Here is an 18,688-nt window from a genome sequence, read left to right as displayed (position 1 = left end):
GATAATTATATTATGGAACATTAGATGATGAGCCTTGAGAGCAAGAGGGTGGCTTGTTATTCTGTTATTCTCTAATGCAACTATCTGAATGCCCCACAGTGTCCTTCACACTAACATTCCCAGATGGCTGATAGGGCCATGGAGCTGATGGTGTGATGGGGAAGGGCAGAATCACCTTTCCAAACCCCCTCCATCTCAAATGTTACAAAGTGTATTTTGGAATCGCTGTTATCAGGACTTCATGGCTCCTGCAAAATCCAGCGCTCAATGCCCTTCAACGGACAACACCTATAATGCCTACCCTACCTGGAATGCACAGCACACCTTTCCATCCATGGCAGCCCCGCATCAACTGATACATAGGCAGTCATTCAGATACACCCGGAGTCTCCATTTTGACTGTTCTAACTTACTGCATGTCTCTCTACCAAAGCCACCATCAGAACCACGTTCTGAACACAATGCTACTATCTCTACCCATGACAGGAGGGGTGAGGGTGGAGGAACTCCACTTATACCAGCACGAAGAGGAATCCTGGCCAAGCAGAGATGAGAAATCCCACTCACAATTGAGATTTCCTGCAGAAAAACACCTTATTTTAGCTTACATTCATGTCCACTCATGCAGACATGTCAGTTGTTTTCATTTAATGTTGTGGCACTGAACCCTGGCACTCTCCTGAACCCAATCTATCACTGTTCATTTCCTTTTGCAGATGTTTACAGTCAACTGCACTGACTCAGCTTGTGGTTTTGGCTGCTAGAGTCAAGCCAGGAGATTTGGCTTGGCTTGACTTTTGAATTTCCTGGCTTGCCTAGGTCTATTATCAAGGCCAGGGGTCCCCAACGCGGTGCCCGCGGACGCCATGTGTGCCTGCCTACTGGCCACCGGAAAAGCAGCCGCCGAAATGCCACCAAGATTTGTCAGCGGCATTTCGGCGGTGATGCCTCTTGACGTTGCTGCTTCACGGTGGCTGCTTGTCCGGCGGCCACAGTCCTCGGCGGCTAGTCATCTGGCGCCCACCCCACGGAAAAGGTTGGGGACCACTGATCTAGGCCATTCACATTAATACATCACATAGAGCTGGCCAGTAGCCTTTTAATCCTGAATAGGCCCTTTACCAATTGTTAGCAAACCCCTTCTCTGTTTTGAGCACAAAGACAGTCCTTGAATGGGATTCCATGTCAAATGTTGTGATGCAAGTTAACGCGTTGCAAACATTGTTAGAAAATTCTCCTCTTGGTTACATCTGTGTAAATCTGGAGTGATCTAGTTGACATCATTAGAGTCACCCTGGATTCACACTGGTAAAACAGAGCATAATTTGGCCCAATAGTTGTTATTCAGGGAAGTAGTTACCTATTTTCTGGAGTGACGGATATATCACAGTAGTACCTACAGTCCCAGCTGAGATTGGGGCCCATTGTGCTAGGTACTGTACACACACATCATAGGTTCCTGCACTAAAAAACTTACAATATAAATTCTTGTTCATGCATTATTATGAAAGACTGTCCTCTGTACATCACAGTGACATCACAGCATCGCATGTGTTCTCCTGTGGCTGTATAGACACTCTGTGAGGAGCAAGATCACTAACAGTTGTTGTTGATTTAAGCCTTCAGAGACTGCAGAGTTTTCCATCAATTCTATACCTTATGCAGATTCTCTTTTGAGGGTTGTGTAATTCAGAATGGATGTGAAAAAAGAGACCAAGAAACACCACTGTGAGTATACACCTTGTTTCACTGCATTCAGTATGGGAAATGGTTTAGGGAGGCTACTAGCTGAGAGTACTTGACCAGTCATGTTGTTATGGAATTGACAGATGATGTTAACAAATCTATTGGGACAGGCAAACTTTTCTAGAATTTTTCAGAACCATTTCTACTCACAGTGTCGAACTTTTTTGGGGCAGGCACGGGAGCCAATGAAGACAGCCCACAGTTCCATGTTTTGTTAAGTGAATTTTTCCTGAATCTGTCTCACATCAAAAATCACATCTGTGGTGCTCCATCTGATCTAAATCTACACTGGATCTCCGTTAGAAAATTATCTGACACTGTTTCAGACAAGACGTTTGAACAAAATATAGGCGAGGATTTTACCACTGACCGGTTAGCAGGGAGCTACCCTGCTAGTTACCACAGTCAGATTTGTTACCTTTATTTTTGTATAGTGTAACTATGATTGCAACTTTGAAGCTCTGAGGAATTTTCTCAGCTTCTCAGATATCCTGGATAATTTCTTGCAGATAGTTGACAGTTCGGGGGGCCTGTAATTTACAAACTTCAGCTGGTATGTTCTCTTTGCCTGGCTTCATTTGTTTAAAAGCATTTTGCACTTCCTGAGTGACAGATGGTTGGGAAATTTCTTTATTTATGGGGTACTGGGTTAGTTCCTGCAGCACCTGTGAGTTGACAGTAGAGAGATGGTTGAATAGCTCCGTAAAATGTTGCACTCATCTTATCCTTGGTTAAAGTAGGTCCATCTGAACTTTTCAGCAGAGCTAGCCCAGAATTTGGTTGGCCATAAATGGCTTTCAGGGAATCATACAACAAATTTGCAGTGTAACTATCAGTGTAACATTGTATTTTTTCTGCTTTCTTTTCCCACCAGTTATCCTGTAGAACACAAAGCTGTCTTTGAGCCTTGGCTTGCAGGTACTTGAATTTGTCTTTCTTTGATGTTGATCCTTTATCATTTTGCCAAGACATAAACACATCATTCTTTTCCTTGGGGATATTTTTGATTTCATCATCGTTTTCATCAAACCAATCCTGATGCAGTCTTTGATTTTTGCCTAGAGCTGCTTCAGAGGCTTGAAGAATGGCTGATTTGAAGAAATCCCACTTTTCCAGTGTGTTATTCGGTGCGGAGGCAATGCTATCCATTTTTCCTCCATGTTTTCCCTCAGTTTTTCTGGATGAAATGGGTGTCTCAGCTTTGTTATGTTCAATTTTGGTTTAATCTGTTCAGCATTGTTTTGCTTACCATGGACATTGAAAATGGCTCTGATCATCCTGTGGTAAATCCAACAGTTAGCCCCTCACATTGCTCTGGTGATTTTGACGTCCTTTATGTCTCTTGGCTGTATAATGATGTACTCAATCATATACCAGTGCTTTGACCTCAGATGCATCCAAGGGCTTTATATATGTCAGCTTGCCTGAAGGTTGTATTGGTAATAACAAACTCACAAGCAGCACACTTGCTGACCAGGGGGAGATCACTGCTGTTCATTTTCCAAATTGCATTGTTATCACACCACTCCAAACCTCGCTATCTTCTCCAATTCTGGCATTAGAGTCTCCCAGAAGTATGCATTTGTCTTCATTGGCTATAAATATGATTATGTTATCCCAACAGAAAAGAACTGTTCCTTTGCTTCTTCTGTACTGTTCATGATTGGAGCACAAGCACTGAGACAAGTGTCATAAAGCAGGATTTTCCGCTGGGAAGTTGTCAGGTCATTGGATGTTCATTTTGGCCCCCCTTTCGGTGATTTCAGGCAGCTGTTTCTAACGGTGTTATTGTGTATATGAGAGACTGACAGCGATGACTTCCCCACACAGATGGGCCAGCACCTCTGAGCCCTAAGCTACAGCTCCCCGGGTAAGACTATCATTACAGAGTGGACAATCAGGCCCCGAGGCCACCCCCAAGTTTCCTCTTTCCCTGTGCTTAGTACTTGGCACATGCGTGTCCCTCCAGTCTAGATTCCATAGGCCAAGAGTATAAACAGCTGACCGTCTCCGACTGTCCTTTAGTGCTCCCTCCACCATCCAGAGCAGTTGTCCAGCGATCCACACCCTGGTCTCCATTAGGCAGGCCAAATAAGTTATAGGTAGTTTAAGATCAGTGTGTAGATTTAAGTTAATAAATATCAATTTACTATTTGATTATTTTCCCCTGCTTTGAGACTTTTGTAATTTTAGACCACAGGCCTTGCCCATAAGGCATAAGTATGATTACAAAAAGGGTTGAATGGGTGTTCCTCTTGCCCCATGATGTTCCCCATGGAAAATGCCCTCTAGGCCCTGAGGAACGGCACTTGGCTAAAGGCAGGGAAGCCTGTGAGGCCTCCTCCAAAAGGATCATAAGACTTGGCGCCAGAACCTGCTCCAGCAAGAGGCCCTGGTAGAGCATGCATCTGGGAGACCATCCCCCTAAAAGGCAGCGCCTGGCCAGACCAGTGTGTTGTCTAAGCCTTCCGGAATGCTGATGTCTGTTGCAAAATCTGAGACTGAAAGGGACACTGTCCCCTTGGTATGATGACCCTCATGCCTATAAGAAATGGTGGTAGCTGGTTCCACCAGCTAAGTTCTTTGGACAGAGCTGAAGAGAGCATCTTCAATGGTTCCAAGAGGCTGCACAGTGGGGATCCATCCAGACTCCCATGCATGCAGCCTGCTTCCCAGGATCCTTGGGTCCAGAGTAGGAAAAGGATCTAGGCCGGCTCAATAGTTTATCCACATTGGGGCATTCATTGGAACTGTCAGAACATGCTAGTAGGATCCAACATGCTCCAGAGACCAGTCAAAAAGGTGTTGGGGGTTTGGAACCTCCACTGGTGCTGAGTCCCAGTGATTCGCCCATAGGATCCATTGGGTTAGCTCCTGAGAAATTCTCTTACTTTTGGCCAACCTACTCTAAACCATTGTTCTCCAAGGACCAAGTGGCACTTTAGGTCCCAAGTTTCCATCAGATTTTCATCTCAATCCATCTATTTCACTGACTAGGTTTTTCCTCAAAGTCCTATGGCCACGCTGTGGCGGGTGAGCTGCACAATACCAGGCAGCGCTAAATAGTTCATGTGGAAACAGAACTGATCTGACCCTTCAGTTACCCTGGGAATCCAACCTCTACTGAGATTTGGAAAAGTTTGCACTTAGTTGGGTTTCCTTTTCTGCCTGCCTCTGAGCTCCTTGGTTTGGGTGAGGGCTGGAAATGGAATCTGAGACAGGCTCTTTCTTATGTTGGTAGAAATTCTCTTCTAGTGAGATTTCACCAGAAAGGCGGGGGGGTGGGGGAAGGGAGGGGTCTGATAGACTCAGATCTGAATCCCCCCTCCTACTCCCACAAGGTTTGGGATTTGTCAAGACGTACTTCCTGGGAGAGCTCCCACCATTCCTGCTCTTGCATCCTTGCAACCTTCACCACTTCCCTGTCCACCCAGGCCTCTACAGCTCCCTTATGAACAGCTGATTGCATTACTCCTACGTTGTATCCCAGGCTCTCAGTTACGCCAGCCACCTCCATTGAAATCAATTGCACCAAAGCAACTGCGAGGAGACAGTGCAGACACACATAGACAAATAGCTATGTAAACAACTAACAAAAATCACCGGGGGGGCTTTGCAAGAGCATATTAAAAGCAAGAAATTTAAAACAACATGATTTTTATTACAAACAAATCTAAGATGTTCGTAGCTGGATATTTAATATACTTTAATCTAGTTTTGTGGTCTCTCGCTTTTTAATATCCACTTTCTCAAGCCTCGGGGGTAACCGAATAATAGAGTTGTTCACTTGTTTTACATACAGCAGCACTGAGGAAAGGCCAAGTCCCCAGCTGGTGTAAGCTAGCACTGACTTAAAAAGAACTTTATCAATGTACATCAGCTGACGATCGGGCCGTTGAGGAATTGGGAGCTGCAGCGTAAGTGGCTAGATGATGTTTGGATAGGTAGCCAGACAACCCCTCCCCAAACGGCATCATGGTGCTATAATCATTGCAAAGATGGGTATTTCTATCTGTTGAGCATCCAGAGCAGGGGTGGGCAAACTTTTTGGCCCGAGGGCCACATCTGGGTGGGGAAATTGCATGTAGGGCCATGAATGTTGGGCTGGGGCAGGGGGTTGGGGTGCGGGAGGGAGTGCGGGGTGTGGGAGGGGGTGCGGTGTGCAGGAAGGGGCTCAGGGCAAGGGCTTGGGGCAGAGGAGGGGTGCAGGGTGTACAAGGGGGCTCAGGGAAGGGGGTTGGGGTGCAGGGAGGGGTGCAGAGTGCAGGAGGGGGCTCAGGGCAGGGGGTTGGGGTGCAGGAGGGGTGCGGGGTGCGGCAGAGGGTTGGGGTGCAGCAGGAGGCTTGGGTGCAGGAGGGGTGTGGCAAGGGTATGGGAGGCTCAGAGCAGGGAGTTGGGGTGCAGGGTGCAGGATGGGTTCGGGGTGCGGGCTCCGACCCGGCACTGCTTACCTGGAGCGGCTCCAGGGTGGCAGCAGCGTGCACCAGAGCCAGGGCAGGCTCCCTGCCTGCCTGCCTGCCCTGGCCCCGTCCCAGCGCCGCTCCAGGAAGTGGCCGGCACCATGTCCCTGAAGCCCCTGGGGGAGGGGGCACAGAGGGCTCCGTGCGCTGCCTTTGCCTGTGGGTACCTCCCCATTCCTGGCCAATGAGAGTTTCGGGGGAGGTACCCACAGGCAAGGGCAGTGCGCTGAGCCCTCTGCTCTCTCTCCCCCAGGGGCTGCAGGGACGTGGTGCCATGGGGGGCAATCCCACAGGCCAGTTCCAAAGCCCTGATGGGCCGGATCCAGCCCGTGGTCCGTAGTTTGCCCACCCCTGATCCAGAGAGTCCAATGAAGAAAAAAGTCCCTATTGTGCTAGGTGCTGTAGAAGCAGCGAGAGAGGCCCTGCTACAAAGTTTACCATCTAGCTAGACAAAGGCAGTATTATTATCTCCAACTCCCAGAGGGGAAATTGAGGCCAAGAGAGACTAAGTGACTTGGCCAAGGTCCCACAGGGAGTTTGTGACAGTACAAAGACTTGACCTCCACGTCTCCTGAATTCCAGTGCAGTGTCTTAACCATGAGAACATCCTTCCTCTGACAAAGAGTGATGCTTGATCCCTTTGTGCCATCGTCTGAGCCCTTAGAAATGTGTAGTTGTGCCTTTATTCACAGATGTCTTGTGCTGGGCTCCATTGGATAGAGACCATAATGTTCTAACAGGCAAGAATATATTTTTATTAGCAGTACTGCACAGACCAGCTCTTGGATCTGAGCCCATCCGCATAGTTTTTTGCTTGTAAAGGAGTGCACGCGTAGGGCGGGGAGAGGAATGCAAAGAATGGATATTTTTTAAAACTTAGTTTGATTTCAAGGCAACAACTCATTCTTGGCTGACATCCAAGGTATTCTAATGATCTGGGAATGCCGATTCAGATTCCACAGGAATCCAACTAAAAGCGGTTAGCGGTTTGAGGATAAACCAGAATAAAGCCAAGGGGGTGGTTGACACGGGGGGGACTGGGCCTGAAATTGCTCCAGGCTGCCTGGGCTTCATTAGCAGCCTTGATGGGGCCTGACAGCAGATCTCTGGCTCCTTATAGGGAAGAGGGAGAGGAAGTGGTGGCAGACAGGAGCTGCAGAGAAGTAGATGGCTCTTGCAGGAGACCCAGGCTGGGAGAAAGGCTGGGGTCTGGAAGCCGGAGCCAGAAGGCTGGGCTCCAGCTCGGAAGGGCTGGGAGTGGTGGCTGCATGAAGAACAGACTGTGACAGAAGATGAGCTCTGGGTGGGGTAGAAGATGCCAAAGCTGAGTGTGAACTTTTGCGTGGGGGCGATGGCCGTTCTTTGGGGACCTTGAGGATAGTTTTGAGCTGACTCTGTCGTTAAACAAGGCAGGGGTGGTGTTAGCCAGGAAAAAGATGGTTGGAGTTCTTAAGGAGTCCTAAAGAAGGGAGATGGAGGCAGGGGCCTGCAGAATTGCCCCTGGCCACGAGGCGGCACTCAGGAGGCAGCTGACCATGGTACACCAGTAATCTGTGTTTTCCAGTGCTCTTAAAATGTTCCTTGCGCTCCTGACACGTTGGCTAGGAGCAGAGACGGGAAACATGTCAAATTGCAATTGACAAAATCATGGTCGTTTCGCAGCCTGATGACTGAGCACACACACAGGTTTGCTTTCTGGCTGCTGTGGCATTTCCCCATTCCCCCTCCACCGCTCGAAGTGGAAGAGGCTGTAGTAGAAAAATATATACTCATCCCCAGCCCCGGCAGCACAATCCCGGGACCGGGAAGACAGATGGAATGTTCACCTGTCTGTGGCAGGGAGATTTGTCTGGTTTCTCCTGTTCAGCCCTTCAGCACGCTGCATGTGTGTGCAGGTAGCAATGAAGACAGGCTATGAGAAAAGAGAGAGACATCTGATGGGAGGGTGTTTTCTGCACACAAGGGGCTAGACTGTAGCTTGCAAGTCACAGCCCTGTGTAGAGAGCAGTGTGAAGTGGCCCTGCTCTATGGGAGCCTCCATAGGGCCCCATAGTTTCCCAAGGGTTCCTCTTTATCCTAGCATGCCCCCATAGGCACAAAGGGGATTGCTCCCCTGCACGCTGGCCCTCTTCGGCAGCCTTTGGTGGTGACGGGATGGTGGAGCCATAGCCTTGCCTTCCCCCTACCCCTTATTCAGCATGGAGCAGGAACAAGCAGCCCCAGTGTTCCTCAGAACTCAGGGACTGGCCACATACTTCTTGGCCCTCATCCTCCCTGCGTGCCCACTTCGGGGCGGCTCCGGGGTGTCAGACTGGCCCTGCCGCACCTCTGCGACCTGGAGGACTCCATCTCCCTGGTTGGGGCTGGGGCTTAGATGTGTTCCATGTTGCCGCTCAGTGAGAGTGGAACCAGGGCCAGCACAACCCATTAGGCAACCTAGGTGGTCGCCTAGGGTGCTACAATTTTGGGGGTAGCGACCATGGCAGTATTTCGGCAGCGGGACCTTCCGCCGCCTCTGTGGGGGGCAGCATTTCGGGGCGGGACCTTCCGCCACCTAGGGCGGCAGAAAAACTGGTGGCACTCCTGAGTGGAACTGCACCCACTCTCCAAGAGTTGACTCACCCGGGTGGGCAGTTCGGTAAGGAGGAGGAGTTGGGGGGGAAACGTTCACGGCGCTGCTTCTGGGAGCGCTATTACACCCTCCCCTCAGCAAGTTTGGTGGATTTCACAGGAGGGGGGGCAGTAACTGAGAGGAGAGGAATCTGAGCTGGAGACTTGGGCTCACATGGGTTGGCCTGAGGATCTGGCTGGCAGAGTTCACACCAAGATCCTTTGAGAAATAAGCACATACAGGCAATGCCTCCCAGTTGCCAGTGAAGAATGTGTCTCAGCACAGAGCCGGTCGCTGCATTATCCCAGCTCTGCTTAGTTAGCTAGTGGTCCTGGTGCCCTGAAGCCTCCTACAGCATACTGTACCCAGGGCCAGTTCCACTGCGGTGACAGAGTGCCCCATGGAGGAGGGCAGAGGCCCCATCCCAAACGTGGACAGTGGAGTTTAAATCTTACATACTCCCCCTATGGAGAATGGGGTAAGAAGAACCTCTGGCACTCTGCACTACAGTGAGTTAAATCTGCAGAGCAAACAACTAATCCAAGGGCCAGGAAAGATATTGGAGACCATTAGGAAACAGGGCTTGGCATAAGCATGTGTTTATAATGCAGCTGTGCACTTGGGTGCGCCTGCTTTATCAGCACCCTGCGTAGCACCAACAACTGCCTGTGCCTGTCTGGTAGGCACAAACTTTGCTCCAGCCTTGGGAGCTGAAAGGCGAGGGGAAAACTGTTCTCCCGGCGGGAGAACATGTCTCCACAGCGCCCTCTGGCTGAGAAAACCCTGTCCGTATTTGATTGCAGTAGCACCCAGAATGTGCCAGGTGCTGAACAGACATCGAAGAAGTCACAGCCCTCAGCCCATAGAGTGACAAGCACACGGTCTCTCATATGCATAGATATCGATATCCTCCTGCATCCCCCTATTGACCCAGCTGCCAGCTCTCCACTCTTCTAGCCCCCAAATTCTACAGCAAAAGCAATAATAAAGAAATACATTTATTGGACTCCTTGGCCACTGGAGCCCATGGCCTCTAGGAACCAAACTTCTACCTCTGAATATACAGTTTGTGCCCTCAGAAGTCTCACTGACATATGGCATGATTGTAAGTGCTGTCGGTCCATTGCTGAGCTGTCGAAACAGCTGCTAAAACCCCAAGGAAAACTCAGACCGTATTCTCTTTGGAGACAATTTGGCTTCTCTCTCACGCAGATTCTCTCTCTCTTTCCCTGGGCTTTTTTCTTGTAGCTATTAGATATATTTGCATGAAAACAAGACCTTTGTCTTTATAATGAATCCACTGGCTCTGCAGCTAAGTCCCCTTCCTGATGTCAAATAATTCTGGTATCATGCCATCATAATCACTTCCAGGGCAACCAGCTGTGATGTCACAACCAGAGGGTATGACTTCAAATGCGGCAATAACTGTCGTGGGGGATGAAATCTAACAAAACTGCTGGATGCCTCATGGAAAAAATTGGAAAGCATTCTGCTTAGAGACAGATCTGCTTTGCTTTGCTCCTTGTTTAAATTACCAGCCGGGTTTGCATGACAAGATCTTTGCTGCAGAGGCAATTCCTCTCCTGTTGCTTATTTCCTCCTCCTGAAGTCAGAACTCTTGTGGTAGGACATTGCCATTATTGGCGGCAGAGATCCTTACGGAGTTGCAAGGAGAGGATTGAAGACAGAGGAGCAGAGGCCTGTCCCTAGCTTATGATAATGACTGACTGCCCATCAATCCAAAGTATCACAGTGCACTTTGCAACTCTATAAATCACATACTGCACCGTTGAAATGCAGCCACCTCTGGGTTGTGGAGGGGAAGTTTTGGCCAAGGCCAACAAGACAAATCTCTATAGGAAAGTGCTATAGGATGTCGACACAGAATCTTGATTAAGTGGATCAACTTGGAAAAAAAATACTCTTGCTGAGCTTCTATGCTGCGCTTTAAGCCACCTTTGGGCTGCTCTCATTTACACGGAGCACTCCATGTGCTATAGTCCGGCCCTGCCCCCTGTGGGGCAGAGCAGGGGGGCAGAATCCCTCCCCTCTGTACCCCACGTGTGACCTGCTGAGCTGACACGGCTGGGATCTGAACCCCTTGTTCCAGGAAGTAAAGATGTTTCAAACCTAAAGCTTAGGCCCCTCCAGCAATGCGATGTTTCGTAGGAGAGGGAGGAAATCCTGCCTCGCTAGAGCTGAGATTCCCAAAGCAGCTGTGGGGATTTTGACACACGCTCCCATTGATGCTCATGGCAGCTGTGTGTCTAAATCCCCTTGGCTGCTTTGAAAGCCTCAGCCATAGCACAACTGCTCAAATGGCTTCCAATCACAGCGTTTGTTGGTGAGTCTCATGAGGTCTTTCAGAAACAAAGCTGTCTGGTAATCGAACCGCTGCAAGAGGAAAAACAGACCCTCCTTTCCCTGCTTACTAGCATTGCCTCAGAACTGACTATTCCTCCTCTCCAGACACAGCTGGCTGCCTGAGCGAGAGTGCCAAGGGCTATCCGTCACCAAACAGTTAATTCCTCATTGCTGAGGCTAGTTACCTGGGTCTATGCTTGGGGAAAATGAAGGGAGTTTTTCTTCCAGCGCTTGGGAGTTCTGACTAAAAAACCCCACTCCTATTCCATAAAATAAAGGAGGGAAGGAAAAAAAGACTGTATGAAGGCAAAGGGCAATGGAGAAAGGGCAGTGAGAAGCTTTTTGCTAATCCTCCATGGAAGAAACGCCAGGTTGCATGGCAGAAAATCACAGCGTCAAGCAAGCCGCTGATAATTTCGCGGGAGGCAGAGACCGGCTGAAGCTTACACCCACAAACGAGAGATGTCAGCTTAACATCTGCTCCTGACACCTCAGCAACTAATTATTTTTCAGCGCGCTGTGGTTGGCTTGCTGGAAAAGCCCAGGGGCTGCCTCGGCCCTGTCAATAAACCAGAGTTTGACTGGCTGAAGAGGGAGGGGGAGGAAGAGAGACCTCAAAATGATCACCAAGGGATCAATTGAACTTTGTGAAGGTCACACAGTGCTGGGAGGGAGGGGGAAAGCGGGGGTAACCATGGGAGGAGATGGAAGGTTTCAGTGGCCCTGAATCACGGCATTGCCAATTAAAGGGTTGCTGGCAAGAGGCGTTAGATGCAGGCAAATTGGAGGAGGTTCTAAGCTGAGCCACCAGAACAATCAGAGATGAATTCCTGAGGAAAGATGAAGGCTCCAGTTCAGCCATGTTCTTAAGAACATGAGTAACTTCAAGCAGGCGCGAAGGCCCCATGAAGCCAGTGAGCCAAAGGGTGGCTCAGGGGTGATCTAAGTAGGGGGGGAAACGTGACAATAGCCTGGAAATATTCCAAAGGGTGTAAACTCCCAGGAGGGGGCTGGACAAGGGGTTAAAACTGAGGATAACGGGGCGGAGTTAAGAAAAGGAGCAGTTAGGCCAGAGCTGCTCTGCCTCTTTCAGAGCGTGGTCACCTCTCTCCCACACACCGCAGGGTGGGTTTATGACAACAAGCATTCCCAGGCACACCTCACGTGCAGACAATGCCATTAGGAAGGGGTTGAGAATAGATTTATCCTCTGTTAATGGGATTTACCAGATGGAAATAGAGGAGGAGGAGCCGGCTCCATGAGATCAGCTAGCAGCTATGGATTTAAGCCTTGAGGCTCACTTCATACCTGAAGTAGAGCTGTGTTCGGTCAACAGTGCCAAGAAGAACTTCCTAATTGTGACTCTGAGGCTGGGGGTGATCTAGGAGGGGAACTCCAGCAGTTGGGTTTTATAAACACCAGCCTGGCCACAGCGCTAGGTAAATGTGCAATGGGAAACAATCCTTCACTGGCAGGAAGATGGTCTGGATGGCCTAGTAGGTTTTTTTCCCCTCTAATGCCTGTAATCCATCTATATATATTTACACACTTCTACACAGTGGCACATGCCATCAGCCATTGTCCTCTCTCATCTCCTGTTCTTTAGAGACAATGTCAGTCTCTAAAAAATGTAAAGTAAATTATTTTTGATAGCTATTCGTAGGTCCCAATGAAAAACATACTGTTGCTTTGTGTCATCCATAATTGCATGGAGATGTGTGACTTGCAGTGATATGCCCCTGGATAACGTATAGGCGGGTCTCCACAAAGCGTTGGGTTTGGTGGTGTTGCCTCTCATGCATTAGGGATCTCTCACAATGCAAGTCTCAGGAAGTACAGATGGATTCATGCCCTGAAAGGGATAAAGTCCACAGAATGAATGGTGTACGGCCTTCGCCCTGCCCCTTTTCATGCGAGCCCCCTGTACAACTCTCTGTGTCCTCAAACTCTTCCCTTCCTCATGCCCTTAAACCAACACCCTTTAAGCCCCCATCCCCTCTCCTCACAACCCCTCTGCAGTCACAAAAGCCATCCCCTCAACATGTTCATTTCCCAATCCACAGAATAAAGTTCAGGCGATTATTTCAAGTGACTTGAGTCTACACCTTTGAATCTTGCCAAATTCCATCAGTATAAATGACACCATTTCCATAGTAATTAACGGACTTCAAAGGCAAAACCAAAAACAAACAAACAAACAAAAACACACACCAAGCGATGACTTGAAAAAAGGACAAACCCCAAAGAAAAGAAGGTGCATAAAGAAATACCAGGATAGACCCAGGATGGCACTTTGAGATTTATTTACCGCTCAATTTTGGAGATAGTATTAATGGTCATGGCTCAATAATGCAGACCCCCTAATCATGTGGCGAGAACAATTCTGTAGCACCCTCGCTGTTATGGCATCTACACCTAGATAAGAATGTAAGATTCCCTGAGGACAGAGTGACAGACCCTGATTTTACAAAAGTTGTGGGGAACTTTCAAAACCTTTACAATTGTCAGAGGGAAAAAGCAGGAGAGACTGGAAATATCCTGGAGAGTCATCAATATTCAGCAGGGTATTATAAATTCAGTTTTTAAAAATGCAAAGCACCCTTTATTGCTGCTATTATCAGGTGCAATCCATTCCAATGTTACAGCACATTAAAGACTATATTAAAGCAATTAAAATCTATGTTCAAATCTAGAAGCCAGTATTAAAATCTGACAGCTCTGGGTGTTCCCGTGATGATGAGCCCTCCTCTGGGCAGGGGGACACAAAGGCATTTGGGATGGGATGAGATGGGCTCGGGAGGTTTTATAAAATCAGTGTTATTATAGTACCAGGTAATGGATCCAACTGAGGTTGGGGCTCATTGTAGCTAGCACTGTATGAATGGGACTTACTTAAAACATCTTGTAATCTGACTAGACAAGACAGACAAAGGAAGGATTATTAATAGAGCAAGTTAGGATTTTTTTCTCCATCAAAATGTTTTTTTATGTTGGAAAATGCCAGTTTACCAAAACCAAAACTTATCACAGGAAAAAGGGTCAGTTTCAATGAATTGTTTGATTAAAAAAAGCTTTGAAATTGTTGAAAAAAATTGTTTAAACATTTTCTAAATGAAAAATTCCAATTTTTTGGTTCAAAACTTCGTTTAGAAATGTAAGCTAATTATAGTAAAAAAAAATTAAATAGTCAAAATTGAAACAAAATGTTTCGACTGATCAGAACTGGACTTTTATTTTCTGTTGGGAAAGGTTTTTTGGTTTTGTTCTTTTAATTTGACTTTTTGTCCCAATTTGCTATGGGAATTGTTTTTGATATCTTGAAAATTTTTGCAAGCTAGGAAAACCACTTCACACCCAGCTCTAATTATTGTCTCCAGTGTACAGATGGGAAACGGAGGCAGTGAGATTTAGTGCCTTGCTCGTGGTCTCTCAAGGACTCTGTGGTGGAACCAGGAATTAAACCCAGATTCCTGATTCCCATTCCAAAGCTTTCACTACAAGATCCATCCTTCCTCTTTGCCATTTACTGTATTTATATCTATACCTTTAGATACAGTCTGATATGCCTTCACCTACAGCACGCCTATATCACATTAACTTTTCAGTGTACTACAATTATAATGAAATATACTTCAACAGAACCTTTCACGAGAAGGTCTCAAAGCACCTATTGTTTATGCTTGTTTTTAAGGGTTACAGTCCTCATTTTACAGGTAGGCAAACTGGAGTCCACATAGGGCCACTAAAATGCCCAAGGTCACAGAGGAAGCCACTAGCAGATCTGATGGGGAAAATGCTACTGGAATCCTAACTCCCAGGCCCCTTAATCCATTTTACCATAATTCTTTATTTCCTGGTTTTCAGATGTTCACCTATAGGGGTCAGAGTGGTAGCTGTGTTAATCTGTATCAACAAAAAGAACGTGGAACTTAACACCAGCTTTCAGCTAGAGTCCGGGCCTGTGTACTTAATGCAGTCTCTTCTCCCAGTGTTAACCCTTAGGTCACCTTTCAGTTGATGCCTGGTCACCGGTTTCTACTGCATATAGAAAAATCTCCCCCCTCCCCCCGCCCATGTAGTTGTTGCTGCTGCTTTCGTGATGCATGGCTCGTGGCTGGCTGCATTGCCCAGACAGCACTGCTTGCTGATAACAGTATGGAAAGGAAAAAAAAAAACCAGATCTAGCTAGACAAGCAGGCAGAGAGATGGATAGATTTCTACTGCTAGACATTTATAAATAGCCTTAAGGGATATTGCCACAGTCAAGAAGCCCAAAATTTGCCCTGAGTTTTCTTGTCTGTCTTTGTAGAGCCCATATTCTTGTCTCTACTGCCTTCCATCCCTCATCCCTGGAAACAATTCTCTACCTCTTCCTTTTAAACACAAGCCAGTGCTAGCACCCCTGCAATCATGAGCCTAGTTTAGTAGCTAGGGTACAGATTGGGAGCCAGGAGACACGGATTCTACTTCTAGCTCAGCCACTGAACTCTATGCAATCCTGGGCAAGTCTCTTCCCCTCCCACCTGTAAGCTCGTTGGAGCAGGAGCAGTCTTTGACTATGTGTACGCACAGTGCCTAGCACAATGCGGGCCTTGACCTTTGTTGGGTCATCTTAGCTGCTACTGTGTTGTCATTTATAATTTGTAAATGGCTGTGGACAGCCCTGGGCTCACATGCAACTCTACAAGAGGAGTCCCTCGCAGGGCCAGCCCTGCGACAAGAAGCCTGCATGTGCACTTGCAATAGGTCTAAATGTGTTCAGGAAGACAATATTTCATTTTTCAAAGGGCTATAGACAATTAAAACACTATAACAAACCAAACTTTTAAAAGGAGCCTAAAGTTAGGCACCCAAATCCAGGCTCATCATTTCTAAAAATCAGGCTATTCATTTAGACACCCACATGTGGAGAATTTAGCAATATTCAGCAAATAAAGGGAATATTCCATAATTAGCCTGTGGAACTCAATGCCACAAGATATCATTGAAGTCAAGATTTTAGCAGGATTGAATAAAAAAAAGGATTGAACATTTGTACAGATAACAAGGATACCCAAAGATGCATCAATGGCATGGCAGGTGTCACCAGGTGGTGCTGCTACACATAATTTTCCAAGTTCTTTTTCTGAGCGCGCAAGCAAGCTTTTAGGCATGGAAGAAATGCTTATGTCATTGTTATGTTTTGATTATGCACGGTGCTGAGGGGAAGGAGCTGTATGAGCCCCAGGAAAGTTGGCTGGGCTCTGATTAGAATCAATTCTCGGTGCAGAGTTGCTCTCAGAGACACAGCGGTTGGGCTGAAATTCTTGGGAGAAGGGACTGCCTGCATCTCTGTTCCAGGACTGGTATGTGTGCAAATGAAGCAAATCACAGGTAGAATGCCACATCACTGATCCCTCCTCCATAGGGAAACTGACCTGTAAGACCCCGACCTCTACTGCTCAACTAAGGAGACACATTGCTGTCAGGAGAGGGACAACAACTATAAGGATTAATCCAATGTAACCAAAAACTTTGGAAGGGGTAGAAACCCTCCTGGTTCAGGGCAGGAACCCATCTTTAAGAGATGGTCAGGAGAGAACTTTCCTGGGGGGCAGCTTATCCCCTCACTGCCACTGCATGGTTCTGCCTCTGAAGCATCCGGAGCTGGCCATTGCCAGAGAGAGGACGCCAGACCAGGCTGGCAATTCCTATTTGAAACCATCTTTTTTAAAAGTCCTGCTCAGCCTGCCAATTGTAATATGGGCCTGTTTCACCTTCTGGCTCCAATTCAGGCAGGAGGCCAGTGAGAAAACATGTCTAGAAAACATGACCTATGAGGGAAGATTGAAAAAATTGGTGTCACAGGGCAAGTGCGTCTTGTCCCCTTTGGGGCAATGTAAGGGTTGCTATAGCCCAACGACTAAGTTTGCCCGAGCACCCCTAATGGTTAAAGTCAATATGGTTGCTCTCTCCCTCAGGGCTGTGTGACCCAATGGCCAGATCCAATATGACTACCCTCTCCTTTGGGGCGGTGTGGCCCAATGGTCAAAGTCAATATGGCCGCTCTCTTCCTCAGGAGTGTATTGTCCAATGGCCAGAGCCAACATATTGGCCCTCTCTTTCAGGACTGGCCATCCCCCCTTGGGACCAGAGAGGGCCGCGAGGTGTGCTGACAAGCCCCATGCACTGGTGCTTTAAGGAGTGGTAGCGCGGTGTTGTGTCTGGTTCCCGCATGAGAGTGCTGGGTGAGGGGAGCAGAGACACCCAGCACTCTCTCCCCTCACCAGTTCATCTGGGGAGGGACAGCCAGGATTTTGCTCTGTCTCTTCTTCCCCATTCCTACAGCAGCTGCCATCCCACGCGCGCTGGTGCTTTCGGACTGACAAGGAAACACTACGGCCGAGACGCCAGGCTCCGAGCACAGAAACAGATGCTCTGCGCAGTGGGAGTTGGCTGATCTCAGCCAGTCTGCTTTTGGAGGCTGATGGCAAACACACAGTGCGACTGGGCCCGTGCTCTGATTTCAAACCTGCAGGATGTCCCTGGCTCCAGAGGGAAGATGCCTCGATTGTTCTCGCAGGTTGCACTTCATTGACATGCCCTTAGCAGTGTGCCCACTGCCCAGCCTGCACCTGCTGCTCAGTAGGAATCCGTGTAGTCAGCGTGCCGCACACTCTGAGGCTTGGTCTACACTACCCCCCTAATTCGAACTAAGGTACGCAACTTCAGCTACGTGAATAACGTAGCTGAAGTCGAAGTACCTTAGTTCGAACTTACCTTGGTCCACACTCGGCAGGCAGGCTCCCCCGTCGACTCCGCGGTACTCCTCTCGCCGAGCTGGAGTACCGCAGTCGACGGCGAGCACTTCCGGGTTCGACTTATCGCGTCCAGACTAGACGCGATAAGTCGAACCCAGAAGTTCGATTTCCAGCCGTCGAACTAGCGGGTAAGTGTAGCCAAGGCCTGAGTCTTACATTTGTAATTGCAGCCTTATTCTACCCTTGGTCTGGGGCAGAATGGCTGGAGCCCAAGATCTAGGACCCTGCGAGGTGGGAGGGCCCCAGAGTACGGCTGAAGCCTGGGCCAGAACAGCTACACTGCAATGAAACAGCCCCTTAGCCTGAGCTGGCACGGAGCAGCCGCAGGTGTCTGACTGTAATGCAGGCTGATGCCTCTCTTGCTCCTCCCACCCTTGACCTGTCTTGTCTGTTTAAATAATAAGCCTTTCAGGGCCTGGGCTATACTGTGCCTGTACAGCCCCTGACACCACAGGGCCTCTCATTGCTACTGTAATACAATAATTAATAATCACCACCCTTGTGGTCACAGTTCCAGGTTTGTTAGTTTTGGTGGTGGTGATGGATCAGGGCAGGTGTTCTGGCAGCATGTGTCTCTGGGATGCGGTGCTGATGGTGGTTTATCCCCTGAGCTCAGTTATATCCGAGTGTTCTGCCCAGCTTTAATAATCCCTGTTTTTAGGAAACTTTTAATGAAGCCATCCCAAGGCCTTTGAGCAGGATGGCGG

Source organism: Chrysemys picta, chromosome 8 (assembly GCF_011386835.1).
Source record: "Chrysemys picta bellii isolate R12L10 chromosome 8, ASM1138683v2, whole genome shotgun sequence".
In the NCBI taxonomy this organism is placed as follows: domain Eukaryota; kingdom Metazoa; phylum Chordata; order Testudines; family Emydidae; genus Chrysemys; species Chrysemys picta.
The sequence above is the reverse complement of the archived record's forward strand: the minus strand, read 5'-3'. Positions refer to the sequence as shown.